At 34.6% G+C, this 16,006-nt stretch overlaps 1 long non-coding RNA gene across 1 annotated transcript; it reads left to right on the forward strand.

Annotated features, from left to right (window-relative positions):
* Positions 1 to 7,477: 7,477 nt before the first annotated feature.
* Positions 7,478 to 10,149, forward strand: LOC123538608 (uncharacterized). Its single transcript, XR_006683757.2, has 3 exons — positions 7,478 to 7,686; positions 8,756 to 8,909; positions 9,915 to 10,149. It is a non-coding gene; the product is annotated as an uncharacterized LOC123538608 (long non-coding RNA).
* Positions 10,150 to 16,006: the final 5,857 nt, after the last annotated feature.

The raw sequence follows: 16,006 nt of genomic DNA on the forward strand, positions 1-16,006 counted from the left end.
ATTATGTTCATTGAACTCCTCAACATGACTACACGCTCTTGCAAACGGAATTAATTGAGAAATATATATACCTCAAGATGTTGCATGGGATACAGCCCCATCTAAATGGGGGAAATTAAAATCAACATTATTGTCATAAATTTTGGTATGTATGAAATTGTTGTAAATAGAGAGATGCAAATCTAGAAATGAAGCAGTTGTATCCGAGTTTATAAGTTTAGTTTTATTTAATTGGAGATCCCGGGGATAAATAGTATTCATCAATTGAGCACGGATTATCCATATTAAGAATATCATCTAGATAGCTTTATGTATTATCAAATGCAGTAATGACGTCTGCCTGTGTATCTGGAGAAAGGCCCAACATAAAATTTCTTTCATGACAATGTAAAAACAAATCTGCGAAAACAAAGAACAAAACAAAAATAAAACAACACAGAACAGCCAAGAATCGTGATGAATTCTTACCAGTCCACAGCATTCATTAAATATGTCAGCATTGATACAAACAAGGATATTCATGCAAGAAAAAACATGGCTGCAAGTTTATATACAATTCTTTAGATGTTGTTCGTATAAAGCGGAACTATTTGAAAGGATCGTGAATAAATTAACCCAATTCGATCAATATTTTATGTCAAAGAACAAAGCCCTGCATGTTTGAAAATGGAGTAATTAATTAAAAAATAAAAAAAAAAGCATTATCATTTAAGTTTTAACAGTAATAGACGACAGAGAAATCATATATTTTTTTATACAAAAGGTGTCCAATTCAAAGAGCAAGATTATAAACATTCTGGTATTCGACTGAAATAGATTTTACAGTTAGGCATCATGGCAATTTCTCAAGATCCTTTGGAAGCATAGAATGCAACCAAGAACAATAATAGCAGACTCGGTTTGATTGAGTCTGTTCATGAGAGGTAATGAAATGTGCAACACCTCTAACGCTCCCTAGCACCGGCTTAAGCGGAACACTATTATACATCTGTTGGATGGACACCATGAACTCAAAGGACCAGAAAATATAACAACGCTGAATCCAAATACGGGGAGACTAAAAACAAAAAATATATAAAAAAATAAAAGTCTGCGCAAACGTTAAATTGTGGGGTTAGATCAACAGAAGCAGATTCTGTTTACTGCGTCATTACGAGTGACTGTCTTGTTGTCAGTAGTTGAAATATCATCTAATTTCTTTGAACACTTAGGTTGTTCTTGTATTCAATTTTGACTACACTTTTGTGGCAGTGTCTTACATGCACGAAGCAAAAAAAAAAACAACAACAACCAAGTGTTATGATTTTGAAATTATCTGGAGATACTCTTTTTTTAATTAAAGTACGCTCCAAATATGCAACTGGTTAGAAAAATAACTAAACAGATGTCAAAACATACACATCGCCATTTCAGGTAAAGAGAACACAATGGGAGTTGGTAAAGATAATTATCCATCAAAGCGTGGCCGTTGGCACTTGATTTCAACTACTGAAAACTCTTTGCATAAACGTTTTGTTCCTTACTAATTTCAGAGCCATTAGAAGATACGAGTAATAACGTTAGAACTTTGATGTTCAAGAATTCATATGTACTATTGCATTATTTCTCTCAGCAAGTAGCGTAAATGATAAAATATAGAAATGTAAGTTACATAGAGAGGTGTTGAATCTTTCTAATATCTGTACCCATTTAGTTATTTGAAAACTGAACAAAACATTCTAGTTTTATAGAAGAACTTCTGCAATATTTGCGCGGATAAATGATAACAAAATGTATAAGATAATTCTTTGGAGGCACAGAAAGCAATTAACAAGCTAAAAGAAGACTCGGCTTGATAAAGTTCGTGAGAGGTAAATGTGCATAATGTTTCACGTCCAAACGCCCCTTACCACGTGCTTGAGTGGCATTCTAAAATACAAATAGAACGAATGAATTCCAGAATCATAAGAGACTAGACAACATAGCAGCACTATGTCTGAAAATAGATGAGCGTGACCAAACATGTTGTACGTTGATTTAAGAAACATTTCTAAAGACATTTAAGGGTTTTGCTGTTTTAAAGATATAGAACATACGCCGTGTTTGTTACATAGCTACGTACTTTCAACTTTTTCTTTTGTGAGAAAAGCTGTTTGAAAATTAAGGATATTAGCATTTTTCGAAGCCGATAAACCTGTTGCTAAAATAGAATTAAAAACTGAGGAAGCGGAATAAAGTTGGTGAACCCACTTCTTCCTCTAAACGGCAATGTTAAAAGCTTAATTTTTTGGCGACTGAACGAGTGATTCTTTGAAGAAATGTCATTTACCGATATTGGATTTTCTGATGAAGTCTAGAGGGACAAGCTATTGTTTCCTTGAGACTTGTGCTAATGGGTTACCATTGTTTCAATGCTGACATTGTAACACAGTTTCCCGGGTAAATATTTACTGGACTTCTATCTGTTGTTTACATTGATATATATAATAATAATAATTCTGCAAAATGTTTCCGTAATAACGCTGAGATATTGTTATCATATTTACGTTATTTATTAATCTGATTTATTGTGTGTAGGCAAGATGGAAAGGAAATGATTAGTGCGTGTTTGATAGTTGATGTTGTGTGCAAAATAGAAGGTAATTATATCTTAGGTTTTCAGACAATAGATATGTTAATATTTAAGGACGTTTTAAAACAATACTAAAGCTGTTACATGTATATACCAATAGAAGAGATCATTTAAATGATTGCATTTGTGGCCGTCATTGAAATAAAAAACTTTTATTGAATATTTACAGAGCAGCTCAGCTTGCTAATTTGTTCTTTGACTTTTTGTCAGTAAAAATCCCAAACTAACTACTTATATTTAATATTGAAGATTTTTACTATTTTCAAAACTATGTTAAATATAAAACTACTTTTAAAATGATATTTTGCTATTTGTTGATTTTATCATTATCGATACTGAAGTATGTATTTTAATTTATGATTAAGGAAATTTACTTTTATAATACAATGCTCTGACGGCTTAGCTTAAGCTTTACGCGTTGTGTAATGTCAAGGATGTCTCTTGTGCGTGTTTGTAGAAACAAAAACAAAGGGACATTTAAAGGGATACACAGGGCAAAATTGTGGAAAAGGAAAAATGAAATCCTTTGAATCAGTGTAGAAACGATATTTTTCTTTTGTAATCCCTGCATGTTTAAATGAAACATCGACTTTGTAACACTTTACAATCACAACCGTTCGTAATCTTGCAGGCGTAATGAAGTAAATTATTCAGCACAAATTATTCTGGTCACGTTTTCACATTTTCTCGTATTATCTATAGTGATATAACATATACGCATGAAAGTAGCAAAGAAAAATACCTTAGACTCATAACAAACTATAGACCCCCAATGTTTAGACCTTGTTTGATAGATAGATAGATAGATAGATAGATAGATAGAAGGAGAGAGAGAGAGAGATGTTTAGAAGATTTGAAGTGCCTTTCTGGTAGTCGAAAGTAGCCACGTGATTTGTAAAGAAATATCTTTTTCAGGAGTATATCCGTAGTCTACAATCTGAAGTTGTATAGACTATATGTTACTTATATATTTGATGTTACTATGCAAGCAAAAGTTTGTGTTATTCAGTACCACCGTCATGACACGTGACGGAAAATGTCTCTTTATTTTTAGCTGAGCTAATTAGAAAACATTTTGTGAAGTTCCTCAATGCTATCACATTTCCCTGGATAAATAGTCCAAATAATAAACATACAGATATTGATAATGTATTTTTGGTAATGTTTAGATAATAGATGTTTTCTAATCCATTTCAAACCATATTAAAATTTAAGATAAGTAGGCTATTCTCTATAGACATTTTGCACGGCTACGAACATGCATTTCTATCTATATTTGGACCAGTCATTTTAAAGAGAAAGAACGTGGCAGTTCCGAAGACAAACAAGTATAATTTAAAATCAGATAAACGTAGAGTGAGTTTGCCAAGAGGAATTTTTGAAATCGATAGACTTTGTCATGAATCTTAACGTTCGGGGTGTCTAGCGGGACAAGTTGTCCGTATTTTCTAAGAAGTCTATAATGCTACTCAAGAGGAATTTAGTTTGTCCCTGATACATTCCCTAATGAATTACTGTCGGCATGTTCCTGATGTTGTAATACTGTTTCTTGGATGAATATATACTGAAGTGCTCTCTGAAGCTTTATTTTGCAATAATATTAGACAAACATTGGTCTTAGAAATCTTCTTTCCCCGAAGCCCTTCAATCTGAGAATCGCGAGAATCTGAAAATCGTATAAAAGCTACTTTTGGCTTTAATGTTTCATGTTATGTAAAGAGCGAACATTGTCTGTCAGAATGGTAGCTGGTTTTACAGGTATGTATGTATGCATGAGAAAATATTTTTCATGTATGATTAACTTGGATGATTTCTAGTAATTGTTTTTATAAATTAATCATATATATTTTGCAATGGGTGGCTTGTCACTAGTCTGGTCAATCACTGATTGGCTTGAAGATATGAAGCAGATATATAGGTAAATTATGAAATTTCTGGACTGTTTGGTAATCAAAAATAAAACATAATTAATCATAATCAAGAAGAATTCGTTGAAAGATCCTTGTCACGCAATGTAATATTTCAGAAATGTTGTCACATTAAGTGGATACAAAATAATAAGCCGTACTTCAGATACAATACAGAAGTATCAGTTTTAATATGTGAGAAACATTTGATTTATTTTAGTGTTTGGTTTGATAAACTTATGACTAAAGCAAAAGATTTATTTTTAATTTTGTAAGTATTTTTTACGTGAATACAGAGGCATTAACTTATAAATATACACCCGCAATATTTCAAGATCAATTGTACACTTTATCCATGCGTTAAAATTGTCGTTACGAAATGAAATAAATAATATGAAATATTTTTCACAACAGTGATACACAAAAAAGTATCTGTTAATGTGGCATCGAGGCAAGTCAATTGTTTGTTTTTGATGACCTCAAGTAAAACTAATTGCAAGCTTAAGACCGTTAATTAATTACCCTTACGATTGAAACTTTGACAGACTTTGAATCTATTTTACACATATTTACAACGTTTCTACAACCCTCTGCCGAAAATAGTTTTCCGTACAGTCAAAACAGTTAATTTATAAAACTTAGTCAATTAATTATGTTTGCCGAATATATGCTCTATATACACAGTGTACCGAAATGTGACGTCAATCATTTCTTTAAAGTTTAAGTTGATACGTAATGCATATGTATAATTTTACACAGAACAAGTATTAATTTAACAATATTTGCTAAAACGATTGTAGCGACACAACTTTCTTTAGAACGTCTACAAGCAAATACATCTTTCAGACATACAATATTAATTGTAAATAGCACTAAAAACAAAGAGAAATATCAAACAGGGAATGCCACTTACCAAAATCGCAGCCTCCCCAAAACGAAACCTACAGCACGCAGACGTGCACACCACAAACACACACACATACACATACACGTGCACACACACAAAGCCAACACACGAGGACAAAACGATCAAAGGAATACACACACATACACGCGCATACACACAAAGCCTACACAAGAGGACAAAACGAAAAAGTCTTCATCATTGCGCTCCTTTTTATGTGATCAAAAGTCTCCTAGCTCAGAAAAAATACAATAAGGAACTTCGCGGCGATGTTTTGATAACACTAAAGTAAAATAAATTCTCTGAAAACTGTTAGACAATCATAGTAAGTAAATATTATTTCTTTTCTGAATTCTTTAAAGTAGATACACTCGTTAAGTTCTTATCTACCACCTTTTCATTGTTCAGTAAAATATGTACTGAAATAAGAATATTAGAGTACTTTTATCAAACAAATGAAAAAGGTAGGTCCAATCTACTTAACAGAGATGCCGATAACAATTTCCGAATCAGAAACATTCATCTTCGTCAACATCGACTCCCGATGTTGCTCAACTTAACAAGTGATTGACGCGGCAATATGAGATACTCGCCTTGCTTGTAAATAGGATATTGCTGAGTGTGATTGACCCTTTTACAAAATGTGTAGTTTTCAATATTTTTTCTTTGCCTATTTTCGGCTAAATGACAGACAATTTAGTTAAAGTTGATGCTTCATAATTATATCCTGCACTTAACAAGCACAAAACGATATTTCGTTTTCTTTCAGTGCATTGTTCTCAGACAAGCCTCTCATTTAAATTTAAGCCAGACGGACGTCTCCTATAATCAATACGCGTCGAGGAAGTAGTTGTTGGTGGATTTTGACGACCTGTAACGACAAAGCACGGCAAATATGTTATGGTAATAGTGGGGAATGGCAATTATAAGGCGAAAATTTTAAAACAGTAAGAATCTACTGTCGCAAACATGAGGAAGAACGGTTTCAGTTTAATGCTTAGATTGGGAAATTGGGAAATGTATCAAAGGTAAACTGAGATTATTGAGAAGTAACAATATACTTCCGCTTCAAACAAAGCGTATCAAACACAATTTCCGTTGTTGGGTTTAACGTCGCACCGACACAATTATATGTCATATGGCGACTTTCCAGCTTTGATGGTGGAGGAAGACCCCAGGTGCCCCTCCTTGCATTAGATCATCACGAGCGGGCACATGGGTAGAACCACCGACCTTCCGTATGCCTGCTGGATGGCTTTCTCACATGAAGAATTTAACGCCCCGTGTGAGGCTCGAACCCACATCGGTTAGGGGCAAGTGATTTAAAGTCAGCGACCCTAACCACTTGGCCACGGAGGCCCCAAGTTTTCAGAAATGGAACAACACTTAGGCAACGGCACTACCAATAAAGCGACTCAATGCCATCATGCAACAGCATTAATAAATACAAGTCACTGTAGTCCAATCTTTCTTGCCATTTAAATATTTTTCTACACCAATGCTTCGCGGCGATTTTTTTAACAAACTGTACCACCTTAAAAAGGCTGTATTCGTCAGGGCATTGTCCCTTCAATCTTATCAAGCATAGCATTCGTCTTTTTCTTAACTTTTTTAATTCAAAATTTTATATTATAAGAAATAAGATCAATTTTCCGGGTATTTATTGAACACTCATAGTAGGTTTTGAAGTACTGTTTACGTTCGATTTAAAAACGATGCAAATATAATCAACGATTACTGTAGTTTATAGGCATCGCAGTTTTGCATTTAACTCAGCTACTTACTTGTCGTTGGTGTGACGGGTTGTTTTAAAAAGAAAACTTGAAAAGAAAACAAAAGCAAATCTGATGTAAAATAAGTGTAAAAGCGGACTAAGTTTAACAAGCTCTCTTACATTTACCAATATCGGATTTTGGCATATATCTTAACATATGTGGAGCCCAATAGGACAAATCAAGGTATTTTCCCATAGTTTTATAATGCTTCTTAAGGCGACTTAATTGTTTTCCTGGGATATACGCGTATGAATTTCCATCACTATAGCGGGTTAAAGATATACGAGACTGTAATATGATGCTTACATCTGCAATAAACCGTTGTGGCAAATGGATCTTGGAATCATATTAACGCTATAATGTTTAGGCAAAATGGATACGTTTTATGAGAAATACTGAATGCTTAAATCTTCTCTTTGGTGTTTAGAAGTTAACTTGACTGGACAATGGATAAATAATGTTTGATATAGAAATTTAAATGTGAATCAGGTAATTGGCATTGTCAGCAAGAATGAACCTTTTCAAGTAATTCCTTGCCAGTTTGAAATACGAGAGAATAATTATATAATGTAGGCTTTGCATGCTAATGTATGAATGTTAAGTACAATAAAGAATAATGATAAACTTCAATTTGAAAATATAGTTTCAAATATATACTTTAAAACATTTAAAACATGTTTTATAAAGTTACAAATTTTGCTTACTTGAATTCACAGTCGAAGTCAAAATTCAAATAGAAGTATCAGTCTGTAACAAAGTTGATGCACTATGATTGTTAAACCCTGTCCAAAGTCTTAGCTTTGTCATCTTGAACGTTTTCTTTTCTATAAACATAAGACACACATTTAAGTTTGTCGTTTTGGAAGGACATAAACTGGTCATGCTTAAAATTCCATGACTCCAGCTTCATTATTCATTCGTAATTCAGACAGTATTATCATTCCTTACATTTTCCAAGTAAGAAAGGGTAGAAATCTATTTGTTATTACAGAAAGAAATTGTACTTTTCGTAAAGTATGAAGATTGGCTAATATATTGTGTTTGCCATGGAGCAATTACTTAAAGTGAAATTGAAGGAGTTAACATAAGTTCATACAAATGAAATATCAACTTTAATAATAGCTCATTATTTTATTGTTTAAACGAATATTTCTGAAAAACATATTTTGATGTCATTGTAGTTTTAACAATATGCTTTGGAACTAACATGTTTTAGACACAGGCAATATTATTAATCAGTTTAGTAAATGAATCGAGATTTTTAGATTTGATTTCGTGTAGGCATTCTAGCTCAGTGTGTGAATGCATACATTTGCTTTATATGTATTAGTATAAATGAACATTAATATGTTATTATTTTGCTTATCAATATATTGTTTGAATAAATAATAATCATAAAAATATGATTTAGTTAAAGCCGTGTTTTTTTTTCTTCGTATTAAGCTGAACACTAAACACAATTTCATTTGAAACGGACATATTTCCCATGTCCCGAAGAGGTCGTATAAAGCTAGTTCGACTGTATATGTAAACATTTTATCATTTATTTCCATTACAGACAATGTGGAGAAACCATAAATGACGCCATCTTTTAATCTGACAACTACAAACAAGTACAAGGAAGCGAAACAGTCGTTGTTATGGTTACCATATGTCATCATTACAGTTGTGTGTCTAATTCTACTGGCCATTAACTTCTGGTGTTATCATAGGTAAGGATTCGTTACGTACAAGATCAGAGGCTTGTATATATATTGCACATGTGTCAGTTAATCAAACAGTGTACTTTTATTTCGTTCAGGTACTTATTACGTAACTCACCAGACGCTATTTTGTTTTTCATTATATTGTTTTATAGCTTTATTTCTATTTTTTATTTTTTGTTGGGTTTAACGTCGCACCGACACAATTATAGGTCATATGGCGACTATATAGCATTAAACAGTGTACACTGAAACATCACTTCTTCAGAAACCAGCCTGCCCGCTTAGCTAAGTAGGAAGAGCACAGATCTACGGATCGCGTGGTCGTGAGTTCGATCCCCGGGAGAGGCGTATGTTCTCCGTGACGATTTCATAGAATACATAGTGTCTGAAATCATTTGCCCTCCACATCTGATTCGTGTGGAGAAGTTTGCAGTTACTTGCGGAGAACAGGTTTGTACTGGTAAAGAATCCAGGAACACTGGTAAGGTGAACTGCCCGCTGTTACATATTGAAGAACGTCGTTAAACCCAAAACAAACTAGCAAACAAAGAGGTTTTATGTTGGTGTTTTATCTCCCTCGATGGTGTCCTATAATCATTCGTTCTATATTGACCTTCCATGTGTAGTTTATTTTAAGAATAATTGTAAAATTAAAAGAAATATTGTCTTTTTTATTAAATTCTATATGGTTTTTCTTTGTTATTCAACTGTTACTGAAAATTGAATGATTTTCTATACCCGTATATTTTTACCGATTTTATGAGTAGCGCAAACTGATCATTTTATATGCATAAATTACTTCCGCGAAAATATCATGTTTTACACTGATAAAGAAATACGTGTTAATCTTCATATGCTATTTCACAGACATGTCATACAGACGCTTCCGTGTTATCCATTTTGGTTTTGATTCTAGACCCGTTAATGTGACTTGCTAAAATGTAAATTGTAAGATCACTGCCTGTTTAGCAAATACATACTTCAGAGAATGTCTCTTTTTCATAATTACAGGAGAAAACGGTTACAATATGAGAGAAAGTCAGAAGCACTTGAGACCAGGGAGCGTGTAAGGGAACGCCGAATCATCCTTAATATTGTCAAGTCAAAATACAAGGCGTATATTGTAAATGATAATGACATGAGTGTAGGAGACAACTCGTGCGATGCTTATGCACATTTTATGCAATGTACATCTAACGCACATAGAGTCGCCAATCTGTAAAGAAAACAAATGTATTTTCTATGGTAACATTATTACATTTACAATGCTGCGTAACTTGTACTAACTATAATAAAAAACAATCTATATTCATACTAAACGGATGGAAAGTGATCACCAATTTTCGTTTGTAAAGTTTTTTTCAAACATCAAAATTAAAAGGTACTTTGGAAGTAGTAAATAAAACAAAACAATCGTATTATTTAAATACTATGTATCCTTCAACAGCAGGAAGTACACACGTAATGTACTGCTTAGATAATCAATTCCAATGTCTGTATTTAGGTTACATTCCGGTCTCATAATTTGTGAACGGGTCACATGGGAAATGCTGGAATTCTCGATTCAAAGAAAAAAATTCTCTATAGAATCACTTAAGCTCTTATTTACATGAGAATACAATATACTGCCTCTATGGACTTACGCAGTTGATATTAATAGGCAGAGGGAGGTCGCTTTAAGTAGGAAGTACAGCCAATTAGTGTCTGTAACTGTCATAGATAGGTAATTTGTGCAAATCATATTGCAAAGCTAATGCTATTTTCACATTAAACTTCAGCGTTCATTTTGAACATCTTGCACAGAATAATTCATTCAGTTCAAATCATTATTTTAAAATATTGTGAGAGTTAATAATGTCAAATATTATTAGCGTTTTACACGATGTCATACACGTTTAAGAATATCAATTTAGTGCAACTCATATCTGATTCAACTCAAAAAATGTCCAAAGATATAAGTGAAGTTCCATCAAAAACCACATTCATTGGCATAATATAATTATTTCAATCTTCAAAATCTAGAAACTAAAATTCAATTAACAACAACGCAAGAAATTCTACGATGTCTTACAAATAGATAGTATTAAATTATATAATGGTTTTAAAGTTTGTAAAACATAGATAAGTTGAGTATAGACGTAGTTCACGGACAGTGGCAGTCTTTATCTTTGTGTCTTATGTGTAAGTCAGGAAGGGAACCGCAGTGAGCTTACAGCGCATCGAGCTTATTATATATATAATAAATGTGAGCTCTATGCGTCAAACTGTGACGCATAGAGCTTACATGTGAGATAAGCTCTATGCGTCGAAAAGGCATGATCGTCACGTATAGAGCTTACTTATGGATGATGATGCGCTATGTGAAATTATGCCTAGGTAATACGGTATGAATGATTTTATTGAAAGGAATCAGGGAGCATCGCTATGTCCGCCCATCTGTATGTCCAGAGCTCTTTTCAGGTATGTTTCCTGCGGAACTCCACAGGAAACTTCGCTGTCACAAATATATGCGAATATTACAGGCCCGCAGAACGAGGGACTAGGCACGCGATTACCCAGCACCACTGCCAAACAAACGTTTGCTACATACAAGATGACTAAAGAAATTACCGTTACATCGGACTGATAAACATTGGATCTGTGGTCTAGTCTTTAACACGCTGGACTTTCATTTAGGGGACACGACTTCGATCCCCCGCGAAGATAATTGTCAGTTCGATCAGTAAAAAGATATAGATAGAGTTGTGCCAGCGTATGATCATAGTGTCATAGCGATGTCTTCATAAGTACAGGGTCTACGTGAGTTTTCTGTCCTATCTTTATTTAAAAGGACTGGCGAATATGGGCTCAAACCCATGAAATTCATAAGCCATACATGCTGTGTCAACCCTTACGGTACACATACCTCCAATTGGAGCGCGGCAAAATTGCGCAATTCTTTGCATGTCCGCACCCATTTAGAATATAATACGCACAACATACTAACTAAAGGTTAGAATTGCTATCACTATGGTTACAAAATATAATATCTAAGATATGTTTTGTTTAAATCGCTTGAATCCGGTTTAGATCTGATACCGGAGTCTGTAATATATCACAGGCGCACCAGATTTGTTTTTAGTCGCAGCCAAAAGAATCTTGTTGGCACGTTTTATGAATTTATGTAACTGATCCGGGGTGCCCTGTTTCTCATGCAGATAACCAGTCTGCGGACTGTACATAAACCGGAACCGGAAAAAACATCTAAAAATTGCCTCAGTATTATATGCAGACAACAAAGATGAATAACTATATACGGACGTTACCGTCTCGGGATTTTCATCCCTTTATATGAATTAAGACACCGCCTAGAATGGGAATTTATCTTTTATATATTCGCCACTCATAAGAAAGTGAAACATCGCTCGAAACAGTTAACATTTATTGTCACCATACCTGTTACAGCAAATAACATACTTTGCAAAATTTACGGGCAGCTGGTGTGACGGTGACGTCATTCACCGCGTTCCCGCACTGGCATTAGGATTTTTAGTATTGTTTGCACTCGGCGCAGAAACTTGACATCCTTTACACTTCCTTACTTTTTTTTAAAAAGGTGTTTGCTTTTTTCCGTTGCATATATACAGTTTTCATTACGAAAACATGTTGGCACGATTTAGGAATATCTGTGACTGATTCATGGTGCTGTGTTGTTCTTGCAGACAACCAGTCTCCGGACTGTACATAAACCTAAACCGAAAAACATCGAAAAAAATGCCTCGGTATATGCAGACAACAAAGAAGAATAACTATATACGGACGTTACGGTCTCGGGGAATTTCATCTCATATCATCTAACCGATGGTCTCTAGACTTGCTACAGTGCTTTGTTGCACCTCAAAATGGTAGCAACGCATTTTGGTAGTCGCTACCGAAATTCGGCCGAGTTTTGGTTATCACTACCAAAATGCGTTTCACTCAACGCAGTTTGGTACTTTACAAAAATATAGTACCAAAATACGATGGATATATAAACATCCAACGCAAAACGATATTAATAATAATCTCATGATTTACAAAAAGAACATTTTGTGACGAATGGACAATATTATTTCAAAAAGAGTCATGATGGAACTTAGTCGCTCATCCGACCTTGGCCTTTTGACCTTGAAAATATAACGACCCTAATTCAGTCCGAAAGGGCCATTGGAACACACGTGAGAGAGGTCAAAGCAAATCTAACTTTGACATACAACGAGAAATACTGAAGGAACTTGGCACAACTGTTCACCATAATTTACTTAGTGAAACAGGCTTGTCAATTTTCACAGACTCAAACAAGAATGCGAAACTGTCACAAAATACGCCCGTAATGCAGGAAGAATCACAAACACACATTAAATCTATCAAAAAGCTAAAGGTAAGTGCTTTTTGCTGCCGGTCATTTAACTTGCGCGGGATATTATGCCCATAAATATTATTACCAAGTTAGGTGAATTTGGTTTTTTCTTCATTTGTATACGACAAATTCCGCGATAAATATTTATAGAAAATCATTCGCATTTATATTTGTAGATAAAAAATATGATACATGACATTGTATACCTTTTTGCAGAGGAAGCTTCAGTTCAGAGTAAATGATATATTTCTAACCCATCTTAACACACAGAACCCACCATTTCCATGCGTTTTCCGGGGAGCACCCCAGAACACCACTAGCATGTATACACCAAAATAAAAATCTAAATCTAACGTCGGAGAATTCAGTTTTTGGGAAATTATTCGAGTAAGCCCCCGTCCACATTCTACCATTCTTATACATTGTGTTTCAAAGATATTTGTGGTGGACTGTCGAAACCCATCGCCTTTAAAGAGAAAAAAATCTTTTTGTGTCGGAATAATAATATCAGTCATGTGTTTACGAATCGGATAGAAGGCACCTGCGCATTGGGCGGTAATGAGGCTTGCATATCGTATACATTCTAGCATTTTATTCTGGCACATTATTTTCCTTGCATACCGTATTTTACAAATAACATGTAGAAATACTTAGGCCTACGCAGCACTATTTCTTATAGTAGAGAATGAACACAAAGCGCGGGAAATCAACGTCCGTAAGCAGAAGTTACGTCATGATGTTTTGCGTTACGCAGAATACTATAGTAACAAAGTTCCAGTTTAGTTTTATCGTTTGTTGCGTAACGTTATGTTAAACCAACGTATTTTGAATCAAGAAATATACTATAACGAATGGAGAGAAACTATCAAGGTACCTGCTTTTTTCGTATTTTAGGTTGTCATTAACAGCACGAGACTCATCTGGCATGGGGGTGCCAGATAGGTTTTGCCGGCAGATTGTGACTCAATGCAGACTTGGAGCGCCGGTATAGTTTAGTTTAAACATATTTTATTGCCAATATATACATATATAAACAGATAACTACGTCAATTGTACATATAATAGGCAAAAGGGTCGACCCACAAGTTCTCGCAACAAGCGCCGGTATAAATTACAGACTCCGGTTCATACCGGATTAACTAATTTTGAACGAAAAATATCTTAAATGTATATATTTTGTAACCATGCTGATACTAACCCTAACCTTTAGTCAGTATTTTATGCATATTTTACACTAAATGCGTGCGGACATGCAAAAATATGCATATTTTTAACGTGCGCTACAAATTGATATTCACTTTCGGGCATGCGCAGAAGACCGCTCCAACTCTGCAATGAGTTACATCGTTGCCGGCATGGGTGAAATCACCGGAAACGCCAGTCCGGTGTGTAAGAAATATTTATCTAAGATCCCTAAAACACGCACAGAATTCACCATTTATGTTTATGTAGGATGTTTTAAAAAAAACTAGGTGGAGGACCCATGTGTCATTCTTACAGTTATACTTCGTTTTACAGAATTCAACATTTTCGTGCTTTAAAACTCTCGGTGGGTTATCCCTCCGACAACAATAGCACATTAAAACAACAAAATAATACAATGTTATTGCATAGGAAGCGTCGTATGAGGCCCTTTTCAAACGCCCAGGAATCTACATTTTGGTTGTTTTTATACGAAAACTATATCTCGGCAGGGGAACTCCAAACCCCATCCCCCACCATTTTTATAGAAGACATTCCCTCCTTTTATCTCTCTCTTTTGTGCATTATGTAAAATGAGCACAGTCCCTGATGTAAAAAAAAACCCTACCAAAAACGTTTCAACCCATGGTCCTTAACTAATCATATGTACCCTTGCAACGTATTTTGTCGCTACCAAAACTCGGCCGAATTTGCTGAACTTCATTTCTTATAAATATGTAAGAACTCAAGACTGATTGTGAAGCCTCGATATTAGGAATACATTGATTCTTTATTGGGCGTAAATATTTAAAATTAGATTTTTTTTCGATACAAGTTATAATAGTATGTAATCTCCGAAAAAAAGTACTCCGTGTTATTTAGAGATAAAAAAACTGGCCGCACACTACAAACGTAGTACTTTTGCGAACGAAATAAGTATGTTTCGGATTATAATAGCAACACATATTTAATAGAAGATTTGGGTAGAATGCACTTTAGCGGTCCCCGGAAGTTTACAATGCGCATGCGCAGCAAGTTGGGGTGTAGGGTAAAGCGGGGGTGTGGGGACTGCAGCCCCCAAATATATTCATCTCACAATAAAGTTACACCTTTTAACTTTTGATATTTAAGACATTATTAAACTACTATTATTATAGGGACCGCTAAAGTGCAAGTGCTCCGAAGATTTTAAATTAGCAATTTCTTTTTAGATTTAATTCAGTACACCATCTGCGTATAAATATAATAGGGTTATTATAACTGTAGCTGGATCTGGGATGCAGTATTCGGCTCGAGTGGATTTTGCTAGATCGGATCTCACGAGGCGCGCAAGCGCCGAGTGTGATCCGACCTTGCAAAATCCACGAGAGCCGAATACAAAGTCCCAGATCCAGCTACTGTTATAATGACCCTTTTATTATATACCTTTACCATTTTGATTCTTGTTTTGTTCTTGAACGAAATCTTCAATGTTTCTCGATATTAATTGGAACTTAGTGAAGTTTTTATGTGCGCTATTTATAGAAATGTGTCGTGTCATGCA

This window comes from Mercenaria mercenaria, chromosome 18 (assembly GCF_021730395.1).
Source record: "Mercenaria mercenaria strain notata chromosome 18, MADL_Memer_1, whole genome shotgun sequence".
Lineage (NCBI taxonomy): Eukaryota > Metazoa > Mollusca > Bivalvia > Venerida > Veneridae > Mercenaria > Mercenaria mercenaria.